Raw genomic sequence first — 16,485 nt, 5'->3', positions numbered from 1 at the left:
CAGAATGATGTTGGTCCCATAGAATGAGTTTGGAAGTGCTGCCTTTTTTTTTATTTCCTGAAATAACTTGTAGAGTATTGGTATTATTTCTTCTTTAAAGCCTCATAGAACTTGACTGTGTATCCATTCGGTCCTGGGCTTTTCTTGGTTGGCAGACTTTTGATGGTGTCTGCTATTTCCTCACTTGAAATTGATCTGTTTAAATTGTAAATATCAATCTGATTCAATTTGGGAAAATTATATGATTCTAGGAATTTGTTGATGCCTTCAATATTTTTGATTTTATTGGAGTACAGGTTTTCAAAATAATTTATAATTATCTTCTGTATTTCTGTAGTGTCTGTTTTGCTATTTCCTTTTTCATCACCTATGTTAGTGTTTCAGTTTTCTCTCTCCTTCTCCTCATTAGCATGGCTAAGGGTCCATCAATTTTATTGATTTTTTCAAAGAACCAACTTTTGGTTCTGTCAATTTTTAAAATTGTTTCTTTTTATTTTTTATTTTATTGATCTCAGCTCTGATTTTAATTATTTCCTATCTGCTGCTGCTTTTGGTGTTGATGGGTCCTTCTTTTCCTAGGACTTTGAGATGTAGTATTAAGTCATTTATTTGTTGACTTTTACTTCTTTTAATGAATGAACTGCATGCAATGAACTTTCCTCTTAGAACTGCTATCATAGTGTCCCAGAGATTTACATATGTTGTATTTGTGTTCTCATTCACCTCTAAAAACTTTTTAATCTCCTCCTTGATGTCTTCTGTAACCCATTGTATATTCAGTAGCATATTATTTAGTCTTCGGTTGTTGGAGTGGATTTTATTTCTTCTTTTATCATTTATTTCTAATTTCATTCCTTTATGATCTGATAGTATGTAGGGTAGTATCTCTACTTTTTTATATTTGCTAAGAGTTTCTTTGTGGCTTAGTATATGGTCTATTTTAGAGAAGGATCCATGTGCTGCTGAGAAAAAAGTATATTCTCTCATTAAAGGTTGGAATATTCTATATATGTCAGTTAAGTCTAAGTTATTGATTGTATTGTTGAGTTCAATAGTTTCTTTTTTCAACTTTTGTTTGGAAGATCTATCTAGTGATGAAAGAGGTGTCTTGAAGTCACCCAAAATTATTATATTGTGTTCTATTTGACTCTTGAACTTGAGAATTGTTTGTTTGGTGAACATACCTGCTCCACTCTTTGGGGCATATATATTTATAATTGTTATGTCTTGTTGAAATATGATTTCCTTGAACAGTACGTAGTGTTCTTCTTTATCCTTTTTGGTTGACTTTAGTTTGAAGTCTACTTAATTGATATGAGGATGGAAACCTCTGATTGTTTTCACAGTCCATTTGAGTGGTATTATTTTTCCCAAACCTTCACCTTCATTCTGTGAATGTCTCTTCCTATGAGATGAGTTTCTTGGAGGCAGTATATTGTTGAATCTTTATACACACACACACACACACACACACACACACACACACACATACACATACTCTGCAAGTCTATGTCCACACATATACTCTGCTAGTCTATGTCTTTTGATTGGTGAGTTTAGGCCATTAACATTCAGGGTTATTATTGAGACATGATTTGTATTTCCAGCCATTTTTTGTTTATTTTTGGTATTTAATGTGACTTGATTTCTCCTCTGATTAGATTTTTCTTTAGTGTAATGCCTCCCTCTGCTGATTTTCATCATTGTTTTTCATTTTCTCTTCTTGGAATATTTTGCTGAGGATGATTTGTAGTGCAGGCTTTCTAGTTGTAAATTCTTTAACTTTTGTTTATGATGGAAAGTTTTTATTTCATCAAAAAATCTAAAAATTAATTTTGCTGGATATAAAATTCTTGGTTGGCATCCATTTTCTTTCAGAGCTTGGTATTTGTTGTTACATGATCTCCTGGCTTTGAGAGTCTAGGTTGAAAAATCTGCTGAGATACAAATTGGTCTCCCTCTATATGTGATCTGATTCTTCTCTCTTGTGGCTTTTAAGATTCTATCCTTCTTCTGTATGCTAGGTATTTTCATTATAATGTGCCTTGGTGTAGATCTGTTGTAATTTTATACAATTAGAGTCCTGTAAGCCTCTTGTATTTGTTTTTCCAATTCATTCTTTATGCTTGGGAAATTTTCTGATATTATCTCATTGAAGAGATTGTGCATTCCTTTGATTTGAAACTCTGTGCCTCCCTCTATTTAAATAACTTTTAGATTTGGTCTTTTGATGCTTTCCCATAATTCTTTGATGTTATGTTCATTCTTTCTTACTATCTGTGTGATTAAATTTATTTTTGAGATTGTATACTTTGTCTTCATTATCTGACATTCTTTCTTTCAAGTGATCTAGTCTGTTGGTTATGCTTTCTATTGTGTTTTTTATTTGATTTATTTTATCCTTCATTTCAAGGATTTCTGACTTTATTTTTTTCAGGGTCTCTCTCTCTTGAAGTAATCTTTTGTTACCTGTATTTGCTCTCTTATCTCATTGTTGGAGTGATAAATTTTTATTTGTATTTGCTCATTTAGGTCATTCTTTAATTCACAGATAATTTTAATTATGAACATTTTGAACTCCTTCTCTGACATTTCGTCAACTTCACTGTCCATAGGTTCTGATATTACAGTGTCCTGGTTTGTTTGGGGCACTTTTCTCCCTTGTTTTTTCATGTTGTCCCTGTGTCTTCCTTTCTTGCTGTGTGGATCTGAGATATTACAGTTTCTTCCCTAAATTCTTGGAGTACCATGCAGATTGGGCTTCTAGACCCTGTTGGTATCCTTCAATGGATGCTATTGCATCCTGGATCTGCGACCTGTGTAAATTAAAGTGAGTGGATCTGGGCCACTAGCTTGACCCCCAGTGCAAGACTGCTGGTAGGAAGAGGAGGTCCTGCACTGAGGCTAGGCTCTGGAGAGTGTCTGCCCTATCAGGAATGGGGTGGAAACAGTCCTCTCCTGGCCTGGGCCCTGAAGAGACCAGTGTGGGTATATCTGGACAGTCGGGATTGACTTCCCATGGTAGTCTGCTGGTAGAAAGGGGTGGTCCTGTGCCAAAGCCTTGTATATGACGGTCTCTGCCCTGCTGGGGGAGGGGTCAACCTGGCCTACTGAGATCCTGGAACCCACAGTGGACTTGTGTGGGCAGTCTTGGTGGGATCTCGGCTCCCTGGGTAGTCCACTGGTCAGAAGGGGTGGATCTTCACCAGAGGCTAGGCTCTGGTGCGTGTCTGCTCCATGGAGAAAGGGGTGGACCAGGCATGCTGTGAGGCTAGGCCCCATAGTGGCTGGTGTGGGTAGATCTTCAGCAATAGGTTTTCATAATGAGTTATCTATTCCCTACCTTTTCATAGACAGTGAAGTCAAGAAAGAATAAAAACTCTGACCTTGGCATAAGGGACTGGAAACATGGGACCATAATTTTGAGCCACTGGGAATGACTATTCTTTAAAATAAATGCATTTAGTGGCCATTGCTGTTACATCTGTTCATAATTTGAACTGGTTATTTATGAGTCCCAAATTTGACCTAACATCTTCATCAAGTTACCGTGAATTCTAAAAGCATTTTCCAGTCCACAACCATTTACAATGATTTTAGACATATACATTAAGTGGAAATCACTGCATTGTAAAAGACTATTCTCAAAAAAATCCAGTATAATCATCAATGTATTTGTATTCTAGTGTATCTTCAACTGTTATTTTGAAATTTTGTTTCTGAGAACTTTGCATGTATTTGGAAGCATGGAAATTCACTCTTCATTGTTTTCTACCTTCAGAATACTAATTTTCAATCAATCCCTGTTTATTTTTAGTGGTTCCCAAAATGACGGATACTTTTTACATTTTTTTAAAAAAAATTATTTATTCTAATTTGTTATGACAGCAGAATGCATTTCAATTCATAGTACAGAAATGGAGCATAATTTTTCATTTCTCTAGTTGTACACAAAGTAGAGTCCCACCATTCATGTCTCCATTCATGTCTCCATTCATGTACGTAGGGAAATCATATTCATTGCATTCCACCATTTTCCTACACCCACGCCCCCTCCCATCCCCTCCCTCCTTTTGCCATGTCAAAAGTACCTCCATTCCTCCCATTCTCTCCACCACCCCCATTATGGATAATCATACACTTATCAGAGAAAACATTTGGCCTTTTGTTTTGTTGGATTGGCTTACTTCACTTAGCAAGATATCCTTCAACTCCATCCATTTACCTGTAAATGACACAATTTTATTCTCTTTTAATGCTGAGTAATAGTCCACTGTGTATATATACCACAGTTTCTTTACCCATTCACCTTTGAAAGGCATCTAGGTTGGTTCCACAATTAAGCTATTCTGAATTGTGCAGCTATAAACATTGATATGGCTGCATCACTGTAGTATGCTGTTTTTAGCTCCTGTGGGCATAAACCAAGGAGTGAAGCAGTTGAGTCAAATGGTGGTTCCATTCCAAGTTTTGCAAGGTATCTCCATACTGCTTTCCAGATTGGCTGCACCACTTCACAGTCCCTCCACCAATGTATGAATGTGCCTTTTCCCCAAATGCTTGCAACATTTATTGTTGTTTGTATTCTTAATAACTGCCATTCAGACTGGAGTGAGATAAGATCTTAGAATAGTTTTGATTGGAATTTCTCTAATTACTAGAGATGTTTAACATTTTTCCATATATTTGTTAATTGATTGTATATTATCTTCTGAGAAGTGTCTGTTCAGTTCCTTAGCCCATTTATTGATTGGGTCATTTGAGGGGTTTTTTGATGTTAAGTTTTTTGAGTTCTTTATATATCCTGGAGATTAGTGCTCTATCTGATGTGCATGTGGTAAAAATTTGCTCCCATTCTGAGGCTCTCTATTCACCATACTGATTGTTTCTTTTGCTGAGAAGAAGCTTTTCAATTTGAATTCATCCCATTTATTGATTCTTGATTTTATTTCTTGCACTATATGAGTCTTGTTAAGGAAGTCAGGGCCTAATCTGACATGATGAAGATTTGAGCCTACTTTTTCTTCTATTAGGGACAGGGTCTCTGGTTTAATTCCTAGGTCCTTGATCCATCTAGATTTGAGTTTTGTGCATGGTGAGAGATAGTGGCTTAATTTCATTTTGCTGCATATGAATCTCCAGTTTGCCCAGCACCATTTGTTGATGAGACTATTTTTTTTTCCATTATGTTTTTGGTGACTTTCTCTAGCATGAGATAAATGTATTTATGTGGGTTTGTCTCCATGTCCTCTATTCTTTTCCATTGGTTTACATGTCATTTTGGTGCCTATATCATGCCATTTTTGCTTTTATTGCTATGTAGTATAGTTTAATTTCTGATATTGTGATGACACCTGCTTCACTCTTCTTGCTCAGTACTGCTTTGGCTATACTGGGTATCTTATTTTTCCAGATGTATTTCAAAATTGATTTTTCTATTTATATGAGGAATGTCATGGGTGTTTTTATTGGAACTGTATTAAATATGTATAGTGCTTTTTGTAGTATGGTCATTTTGACAATATTAATTCTGCCTAACCAAGAAAAAGGGAAAGGTTTTCATCTTCTAAAGTATACTTGAATTTAGTTGTTTAGCATTCTGTAGTTTTTATTGTAGAGGTATTTCACCTCTTTTGTTGATTCCCAAGTATTTTATTTTATTTTATTTTTTTGAGGCTATTGTAAATGGGGTAATTTTCTTAGTTTCTATTTTAGAGGATTTATGTGAGGAACAGAAACACATTTGATTTATTGGTGTTGGTTTTATATTCTTCTACTTTGCTAAATTCATTCAGAATGCTTCTAGATGTTTTCTTGTAAAATATTTTGGATCTTCTAAGTATAGAATCATGTTGTTGACAAACAGTGATAGTTTGAGTTCCTCTTTTCCTATCTGTGTCCCTTTAATCCCTTTCTTTCATCTGTCTAATTGCTCTGGATAGAGTTTCATGGACTATGTTAAACGAAAGTGGTAAAAGAGGGCATCTTTGTCTGGTTCCTGGTTTTAGATGAAATGCTTTCAATTTGAATTCATTTACAATGAGGTTGGCCTTGGCTTATCATAGATAGCTTTTACAATGTTGAGATATATTCCTATTATTCCTAGATTTTCTAATGTTTTGAACATGAAAGAGCACTATATTTTGTCTAATGCTTTTTCTGCATTTATTGAAATGATCATATAATTTTTATCATTAAGTCTTTTGAAGTAATGGATTAGACTTATTGATTTCCATATGTTGAACCAAAATTTGAACTATCATTTTGATATAGTTTTGTATTCAATTTAAAGTTAGTTTTCATTTAGCTAAAAACTAATAAACCTCAGCATTTTTTCTCTTTTTTTCTTATCATTTGACTATCAAGTTTGTGAAATCCTCTGTGCATGTAATTGGATATCTCCTTCTTATAATTTGTGATAATTCTTAGAACAATTATAATCATTGTTGATATGAACTATTTGTTAATATTGAGTTAATTATAGGTTTTAATACTTGGTTAATATTTGTAATGCATAAAAGAGAATAAAATAATGGGATTTGCAGGTAAATGGACGGATTTGGAGAATATCATGGTAAGTGAGGTAAGCCAATCCCCAAAAACCAAAGGCTGAATGTTTTCTCTGATAAGTGGATGCTGACCTATAATGGGGGTGGGGGGGAGCATGGGAGGAATGGAGGAAATTTGGATAGGGTAATGGGGAGGGAAGGAAATGGAAGGGAGAGTGAATAGGCATAGGAAAGGTGGTGGAATGACACAGACATCATTACCTTAGGCACATGTATGTATGAAGACATGAATTATGTGACTCAATTTGTGTACAACCAGAGAAATAAAGAATTGTGCTCCATATATGTACAATGAATTGAAATGTATTCTGCTGTCATGTATAATAAATTGGAACAAATAAATAAAATGAATAATTAAAAAATAATTGTAATGCAGAGATTTTTAAAATTTCTTTTATTTTTGTTATGTGAATGTATTGCCTATATCCAGTACGATTGCTAAATTTTTATAATTATTTGTAACAAATTATCTGAAAACAATGACAATTGTATTTCTTCTAATATCATGATTATACATTTTGCCTTTCAGGCTGCTTTATTTTAATGTCATCATGAGGATATATATGGATTATTTAATCTTTATCTTGTTGATTTTACTTTTTTAAGTAATCAATTTCTTTATTCAATAATGCCTCTTCCTTTAAATTCTAATTTATGAATTATTAATATAGATGCCACTTGCATCCAGCACACATAGCAAAGTAAAAGTCACTAGGGGGAAATTCCCAAGATATTAGAAATGAAACACAGACACACCATTTACCTTTAAACCAAGCTCCAGAATGGCTCCTCTGCCCTTGGCCTCAAGCTCTCCAAAGGGGACAGAGAGGAACTACAGGAGAGTCTGGTGAGAGAGAGCCAGCATGCTTTGGAGTGGACTTTTGTTAGGGGGACTCTAAATTCATAGGAATTTCTGTCCAATATAGGTAAGGGGAGGCAAGATTACAAGGACAGGTGAGGTAATTGGATCCCTGGGGATGTGGGAAGGCATGTGGCTGCATGAAGACAGAGTCGCTAGCACCCTAGAAGATCAGGGTAATCCAGATCACAGCATGAGCGCTGGATGCCGGTCAGCAGGGGAGTCGGAAACTGTCATGTGCTAGTTTGGCTTTTCACACTAAGGTTCTTTTAGTTACAGTGTGGTCAGAAAACTTATACTTAATGTAATAATTAATTTTATTAGGTACAATTTTAATATTTTTCCTCTTTGACTCATCCATTCTCTTCATAATTTTCTTTCCTATTTTCTTTCCATGCCTGGAATCTTTTGTAATTTTCTGTACTTTATGTTCAGTTCACTGCACAGTGAATATATTGAAATTATTTTTTCATATAAGCAACTAAATTATCAAATAAGGTTCTCATAAATGAGAGATGCCATTCCTGACCAAGATTTGATAATAATTTCAAAGATAAAGGGATCACATGACAGATGACAGACAGGTATATGTCCAGGCCATTCTTTCCTTCTTGGCCTTTATTGTGTGGGTCCCCATAGAAGTGGGGAAATATATTTTCTGCCTCTGTCATTCAACACTAGCTGTCAGATTTTGGCCTTGCATTTTTGAGTCTGTGATATGCATTCTTGAAGGAAGAAGAAATGTTGAGTTCATCTTAGTATCTTCTCTTCCCTTTCCTATCTTGTATCCCCAATGTCCTGGCTATGTTGTTTAGTCTTGGTGCCCTCATGAATTATATTTACACATTATATTTTCTTATAGTTATTCAGGTTAGAAAGTTAGATCCAGATATTCCTCTGTGGCCAGAAGTTAAATTTGTGTGCTTTATTTTAACTTTGTTTTTAATATGAATGTTTTATAATGAAAATATATGTCATCACTGTTCTCCTTTTTGTTTGTATGTGTGTTTTGGTGAATACACACTTATATAAATAGATGTTATAATTAATACATAGATTTGATTAGGCCAGCTTTTTAAATGTGTATATGATGTGCTCTTTTTATGTGGGACATCTCTCTTCCCACTCAGTGCTTTTCAGCACTAGGAATTTGGTAGCCTCCACCTGTTGGCTGCTTTTTCCCTTGCCCCTCAAGTTATAATTCCTAGAAAGCATTGTATGAGGAGTTCTAAGTATGCTTCTTGGAATTACTGATAAAGAATTTTATTGGAAAAGGCCAATAATTGCTGCTTTTAGAAAAACAGAATTTATAATGTAGTATAAAAAGGTAGGGAAAGATCAGAAAGGAAGGGACAGAGAATTTCAGTAAGCTTAGGAAACAGTGAACTGGTGGGATCGGCAGGTCACTCAGTGTTGTCTCTTTTTTATGGCATGTCTGCAAATGTTAACATCTGTTTATACCCATAACTGCAAGAATTTGAGTACATTTTGTACTTTCTGAAGAATTCAGAAATAACCCTGACTTCTTGTATATTTTTCCATGCAGGGTGACCATCCACTTGTTTCTTTACTCCTAAGTATTCAAGGGGAGGAAAGAGGCATTGCCTGCTGGCTGTAATCATTATTCTGCTTGGGAACTAGGTAGGGGAGGGAAAAAGAATATGAATTTTTTTAGGGAAATGGTGTATCTTAATTTTCTTCATGAAACAAAAAAACCTTCCATCATAAACCAAGAGTTGAAACAATTTGCAACTAGAAATTCTGCACCACAGAACATCCTTGGCAAAACATTCCATGAGGAGAATACGAAAGAAAACAATAAAAATCAGTAAAGGGAGGTATTACAATAAAAGAAAAATGAATCAAAGGAGAAACTAAGTCAAGTTAAAAACTAAAAATAAAAATTATTGGGAATCAAATCATGTCTCAATAATAACACTGAATATTAATGGCATAAACTCATCAACCAAAACACATAGACTGGCAGATTGTGTTTAAAAAAGAGACCCAACCATATCCTGCCTTCAAAAGACTCATCTCATCTGAAAAGACATCCATAGACTGAAAGTGAAAGGTTAGGAAAAACATACCTCTGAAATGGACTGTGTTAGCCAGCAGGGGTCTCCATAATCATACCAAATAAAGTAGACTTCAAGCCAAAGTTAATCAAAAGGGATAAAGAAGGATATTTCATACTGTTTAAGGGAGCCATATATCAACAAGACATAACAATTATGAATGTATGTGCCCCAAACAATGGAGAATGTCTGTTCAACAACAACAACAACAAAAAAAAAACTCTTCTTAATTTCAAAAGTCAAATAGACCACAACACAATAATACTGGGTGACATTAACACATCTCTCATCACTGGATAGCTCTTTCTAATAATAGCTAAACAAAGAATTCAATCTATAGAACAATAAATAAATTAGACTTAACAGATGTATATAAAATATTTCATCCATCAACAAGTAAATACATTATCTTCTCAGCAGCACATGGGTCTGTTTCTAAAATAGACCATACATTATGCCACAAAGTAACTCTTAGCAAATACAAAAAAGTATAGATACTACCCTGCATTCTATCAGATCATAATGGAATGAAATTAGAAATCAATGTTAAAAGAAGAAATAGAAGCTACTACAACACCTGGAGACTAAATAATATTATTTTAAATGAACAATGGATTGCAGAAGACATCAAAGAGGAGATGAAAAAATTCTTAGAGGTAAATGCAAACACTGATACATTACATCAAAGTCTTTGGAATACTATGAAGGCAGCACTAAGAGGAAAGTTCATTGTGTGGAGTTCATTCCTTAAAAGAAGAAAAAGTCAACAAATAAATGACCCAACATTAAGTCTCAAAGCCCTAGGTAAAGAAGAACAAATCAACACCAAAAGTAATAGAAGACAAGAAATAATTAAAATTAGAGTTGAAGTCAATGAAATTGAAACAAAAAAAAATTGACAACAAAAGTTGGTTCTTTGAATAAATTAAAATTGATAAAACTTCAGCCATTCTAATGAGAAGGAGAGAGAATGCTCAAATTATTAAAATCAACGATTAAAAAGGAAATATCATGATGGATATTACAGAAATACAGAAGATAATTAGAAATTATTTTGAAAATTTTTACTCATATAGCCTACCAACAAAGAAAAGGCCAGGACCATATGGGTTCAAAGCTGAGTTCTACAAATCCTTCAAAGAAGAACTAATACCAATCCTTCTCAAATTAGGTAAAGAGGGAACACTTTCAAACTCATTCTATGAGGCCAATATCACCCTGATTTCAAAATAAAAAAAAGACATATCAAAGAATGAAAACTTCAGACTGATATCTATAAAGAACATAGATTTAAAAATTCTTAATAAAATTCTGGCATAATGAATTATTAAGTAAGCTCACAAGGATGACTAATTTAAAAAAATGGTAGCAAGTGTTCAGGAGATACTGAGACAATAAGACCCTTTTCATTTACAGGGAAGAAATAAAACATAAAACAAAAATTTTCCGAGTTTTTGAATGTATCTACTAAATTACATCATAGGTATGACTTTGACCCAGCAATTTTACATCTATATGAAATGAATTAATATAAGCACCCAAAACTACAAATTTATCTTTTGAAACTCTGAAATGGAGAAACAACATAAATTTACAACAGCAATATAATGTAGCTTTAAAATTAGCATATTGAGGGCTGGTAATATAGCTAAGTTGGTAGAGTGCTGGCCTTGCATGCACAAGACACAGGTTCAATCCCCAGTACAACAACAACAACAACAACAACAAAAAGTTGCATATCAAGGCAGTGAAACAAATACACAAATAAATTGATATGAATGACAACCTCACCATAGAGAATGACACAAATGTAGCTTTAAAGGAAGATGGCTCACAAACAAGAACATATTATCACTTCAAATCCCAAGGGATTACTGCATGGGAAAAGCAATCAGAAAAAAAATAATAATAATTTTCCTAGGAATTCATCATTTAAAGAATTTATAATTTAACCATCCATATCAACAAATCTCATTGTTATTGATACATATGAATGAGTACACATCTCTCTATAAAAAGTCCTTGTAATGCATGGACAGTTTCTTGCTTCTATGGGTGGGTGGGCTCCATGAAAATAGCAGGCCTCTGCAGACAAGCAGCTCTTAATAGCTGGCTCTGCCTGTGGATGTTCCAGCTGACTGTGGAAATTCACAGCCAATTTCTGCTCCAAGTGTTCCAGTCTTCTGAACCCAAAGTACAAAATGCATCTCAGACAATCCCACAGCAGCTTCTGCTAGTGGTCTCTGCTATGGTGACCTCCTGGGTCCAGGCTATTGGTCCAAATTTATGCTAATGCTTCTTGCAAATGCACCTACACAATTGGTTATCACTTAAGTCTGAACCTCTAACTTTGCCCTACCTTCAGTTCCACATTCACCATCTCACCATGGTGCTGGGGGGCAGGGCCCAGAGACAGGCCCAAGCAACCTGACTCCTGTGAGCCCTGGCCAGCATCTGCAGGACAGACTAGGCCAAGGGCCCAACACCAACTGTTTTCACTCTAGCGCATCCAGAGTCACCCCTGGAAGAGCATGCTAAGCAATAAGTGGAGTGATAACTAATAACTTCCATTCTCAAATGTATAACTAATACAAGCATCAATGGATTTATACTTGAAAATATTCATTTATTTGTGCATAACTTGAATAGCAGAGATTGTGTATTAACTTGTTTATAAAGTAGAGAAATGTCTCAGAGCCACCAGGCAAAGAAAAACACACATACATACACACACACACACACACACACACAACCTTATCTATATTGCCTTGATAATTAAGTTTGGACAAAGGTATTTTCAAAATGTACCCTATTCAGGGCTGGATATATGATTACCTTCAGTTTATGGTTAGACATTAATGCCTTCATAGTATTTAAGACTTTTTTTAACATGCTTGCAGCTTTAAGTAAGCAATGCTAAATCCTGACCAGAAAAATTTGCAAAAAATGCAATAAAATCAACATTAAAAGAACTTTATACTACAAACCTTCACATTGCTGCTAAATGAGATTTCTTTGAAATGCATATCAGTTGAACTAGATCAGTTGAATTTTAGCTCCTGACAATATCATAACAAAATCCATATATAATTGTTCACTGGTCTTATCTCTATGCTTCCATCTGCTATCTTGTTATTTACTTTCCTTTATTTACCATGCAGATTTAAATAAGGCACATTCAAGGAGAGCTTACAACACAATGGCTTCTAAAACTTTCCATCAAGGTATGTGAATCTCAAGCCAGGAATGGGATGCCATCAAAGACATATCTCTAATGAACTTCAGCATCATAGAAGGTTTGGTATTTAATACCACTGTAAAATGAAAGAGCTACAAATCAGAATGGCCTATAAAAGAAAATGCCTACAAATTGATAAGACTAGGACCTCTGAGAATTAATATCCCAATAAAAATGATGTCTGATACCTTGAGAGTTAAGTTCCAACCTTTGCAGATATAATGCACTGTGTCAGAGAAGGGAAATCATTTGAAAACGTTAAAAGTTCAGGAAAGAATTATTAGTTTTCCCCAAAATCTAGAAAATTACATTATTTTACTTCTGTCCATAGTAAATCCATGTCAGAATAAACACACTTGAAGATAAAACACAAGAGATTCTTAACATTATTTTCTATGTCACATGCATTTTATATAATTTTTCCAATATAATATAGTATAGTATAATTGACAATGACACTATGCAACATTTGCTCATCAATTCTAGTATTTTCTCTTTCCCCAAAGCAATCTACACCAACAGAGTGAAGTATCTTGTTATTTTGCAAATTCTAAAATTTTTATTATATAACTATGATACACTTTCGAAGAGATATAGCACATAAGAAGAAAATCCTTCCACCTTTTCTTCCCCTAATTTTATTTTCTCACTATTATTTCTAAAATGCTAAATTTCAACAAAATAATCCATGTTTCCAGCACTCTCTGCTTGCATTACTAATTAACAATTTATTTCCCATAAACAATAAGGTCTATAAAAAAGACACATTTGTTTTTCCTAAAGTAAAATTTCAAACAGTTGGGGTTGTGCCCCAGTGTCAGAATACTTGCCTCGAACATGTGAGTTACTTGGTTCAATCCTCACCATCACATGAAAATAAAGATATTGTGTCCATCTAAAACTAAAAATAAAAAAGAAAACATTTAAATCATTTATGCCATTTAATAGCAAAGGAAGAGGTCACAAGCATGTTCTGTTCTGTAAATCAATTAATTCCAAACCAAAGTAGACATGGTATTGATTCCAGTGCCTGGAGATCCTGAGGCAGACTCACCAGATGATGAAAACTGAGGTATGCAGTATATGGGGGCCAACGTGGCATTCAGTAGCTTCAGGGCATGTCAAACTTCACAACTATCCTATAGTCATTGACAGCAAACACCTTCCCCGTTCTTGCCTCTGAACATTAACTTATCTTTCTACCCTCCCCCCAAAGTAGGTGCAGTCTTCCAGAAACAAAGATCCAAAGAGAAACAACCTCCCATGAGTATACAACAGAAACCACAGTTGTCTTTTTGCTGGATATCATTCCATGTAGGCCATGTTCTAGACTTATTTACAACCATAAGAGACTGTTACCTCTTCTTATTTAATGAAAAGACAAAACAACAGATTTGCATATGTAAAAGATGGTGCAGTAACTGGTTTGACTACTCTGGAACATAAAGCATATGAAAGAGGTTTATCTGCAACAGATTTCCAAAGGCATTGGTGCTCTGATGAGCAGTCAAAACCGCATCATCGATGTGTTTTCTAAATGACAATGCGAATTAAGAACTAATTGATAAAAAAAGAACTAATTGATAGATCTTCTCTCATCTTTATATATATATAGGTATTTTACCTATCAGTCCTGGATAAGAAATGTAAAAAAGAAATGCTGCCATCCAAAAGTAATGTGTATGGTTGATCATTTAAAGACAATTCTTTTTACCATTATGATATACTCTAAGGTACCAGATGCTGAATTTTAATCTTAGTATTATTTCATAAAGCAAAGTTTTCACAGTCTTAGTAATCTAATTGCTGAGATAATGACCAAAATAACTGCATTTTCTGATTTCTGCCACCTTAATTGTTTTCCTTAACTATTTTTATATTCAAGTTATTTTGAGATCTTAAAAATAATGCAATTGTATGGACTATTTTTTTACCTCTAACTTTTAGCTTCAATTCAGACAAGTAAATTATTTTCTGCTTAAATTGCAATTTCCTTTAAGAGACTACTTCCACACTGCAAAGCCTGAGTCTGACCATGACCCCTCACCAGAATGGCTTGTTTCTGACTTATGGTTGCAGAAGTTAGCACCATATGTCCCAAGCTCCAAATTGGATGCTCTTTCTATGATCTAATTTGCTTGTCAAAAAATGTTACAATTACAGATCTACACCATCTTTGTAACCTTAACATTGCATGAAATAGACGATTTTCCTCACTTTTTAAAAAAAGACCATGTCTAATAAATGTAAAAGGTTTGAAAAGTTCAAGTAAACTTAACTATAAATAAAAGAACCTGGTACCACATGATTGAAAAAAGAAAACACACACACACACATATACCCTTTTAAATTAATTATCCATAATCAATACCAAAAACCTTGTCTCCTGTTTAAAAGAACAGAGACAGCATGAAGTTCCATATTTTCAAACTGACTTGAAAATAATGAACAACTTATTAAACAGAATATCAACAACAACAAAATTTAAATCAAATTTTTTATGAAAACTGATCTTTGCAATATAGAGCTAAAACATCCATTTATTCCAAATGTTTCTGCAACTTCAACTGTATAGTTCTGAAATTTAGTATTAGCATCTAGGAATGTTAGGAATTTCCTACAACAGTTGTGTAAAAATAAGTATGTATTTGTTTTCATGATGGGAGGATAATATCTGACCATAGGAAGGAATAAACTCTACACCTTTTGTTCCTTTATTTTGTTACTTACAGACTTAAGAATTAAAATACCATTTAGTCAAAAAAGGTATTCAATGGCTGATTTAACAACTTAGATGAGACCTCATTGTGAGCCCTTCAAAGAGATTCCAAATTTTTAAAAACTAAAATATTTATTCAATAGACTGTAACTTCCTTTTCTGAGCCACAGTAATCCATAATGTGAATAAATATTTAGACTACATTTTAAATGTGTACAATGTAGTTGAGGGAATGCCACAGTTTCAGCATGTCATGTAGATATAATCTGATCAAAAACATTCCACTTTTATAATAAAAGCGCAGATAAGAAACAAGAAACACAATAGTTCAGCTAATAAGAGAAAAATTGATATCCAGGAAAACTGTAGCAGTGGGAAATGACCACCAGTTACATAAACAGTGGTAATTTTAAAAAGTTCTAAAAGCTGTATTTGTTGAAATAGACATCACATAAAGAATATATACCTACTTTAAACAAACATTAATTATGTTTCCTAAAAACTTACCATTTGTACAAAGATGACATATTTATTTAATAACCAAAAAAATTAAGTAACTTTTATATACTGACTGACAGGGAGCAATTTCGAAGTTGCTCCTTTAAGAGAGAGAGAGAAAGAGAGAGAGAGAGAGAGAGAGAGAGAGAGAGAGAGAGAGAGTGTGTGTGTGTGTGTGTGTGTGTGTGTGTATCATGTATATATACACATGATACATCCAAGTGTGTTAAGTTACCATTTGTGAAAAAAATATATACACATATGATTATACATGTGTTGATTAACTCTAAAAAAGTGCAAAAAGCTGATTATTAGATTACTCTCTGAGAAGTGAAAATTAACAGTTCCCAAGCATTTTCATAACATTACATAATATTAATTATTACATGGGATATTGGAACAAATGGAGAACCAGCTTTCCCAGGCTGGAGAGACACAGCATGTTGTGTATTACCTATTTTAAAAAATTAAAGTAAAATCAACTAAGCCAAATTGACCATGTAAAGCTTATAAATGGAGAGTAA

This window comes from Ictidomys tridecemlineatus, chromosome 6, assembly GCF_052094955.1.
Source record: "Ictidomys tridecemlineatus isolate mIctTri1 chromosome 6, mIctTri1.hap1, whole genome shotgun sequence".
In the NCBI taxonomy this organism is placed as follows: domain Eukaryota; kingdom Metazoa; phylum Chordata; class Mammalia; order Rodentia; family Sciuridae; genus Ictidomys; species Ictidomys tridecemlineatus.
Note: the sequence above shows the minus strand (reverse complement) of the source record.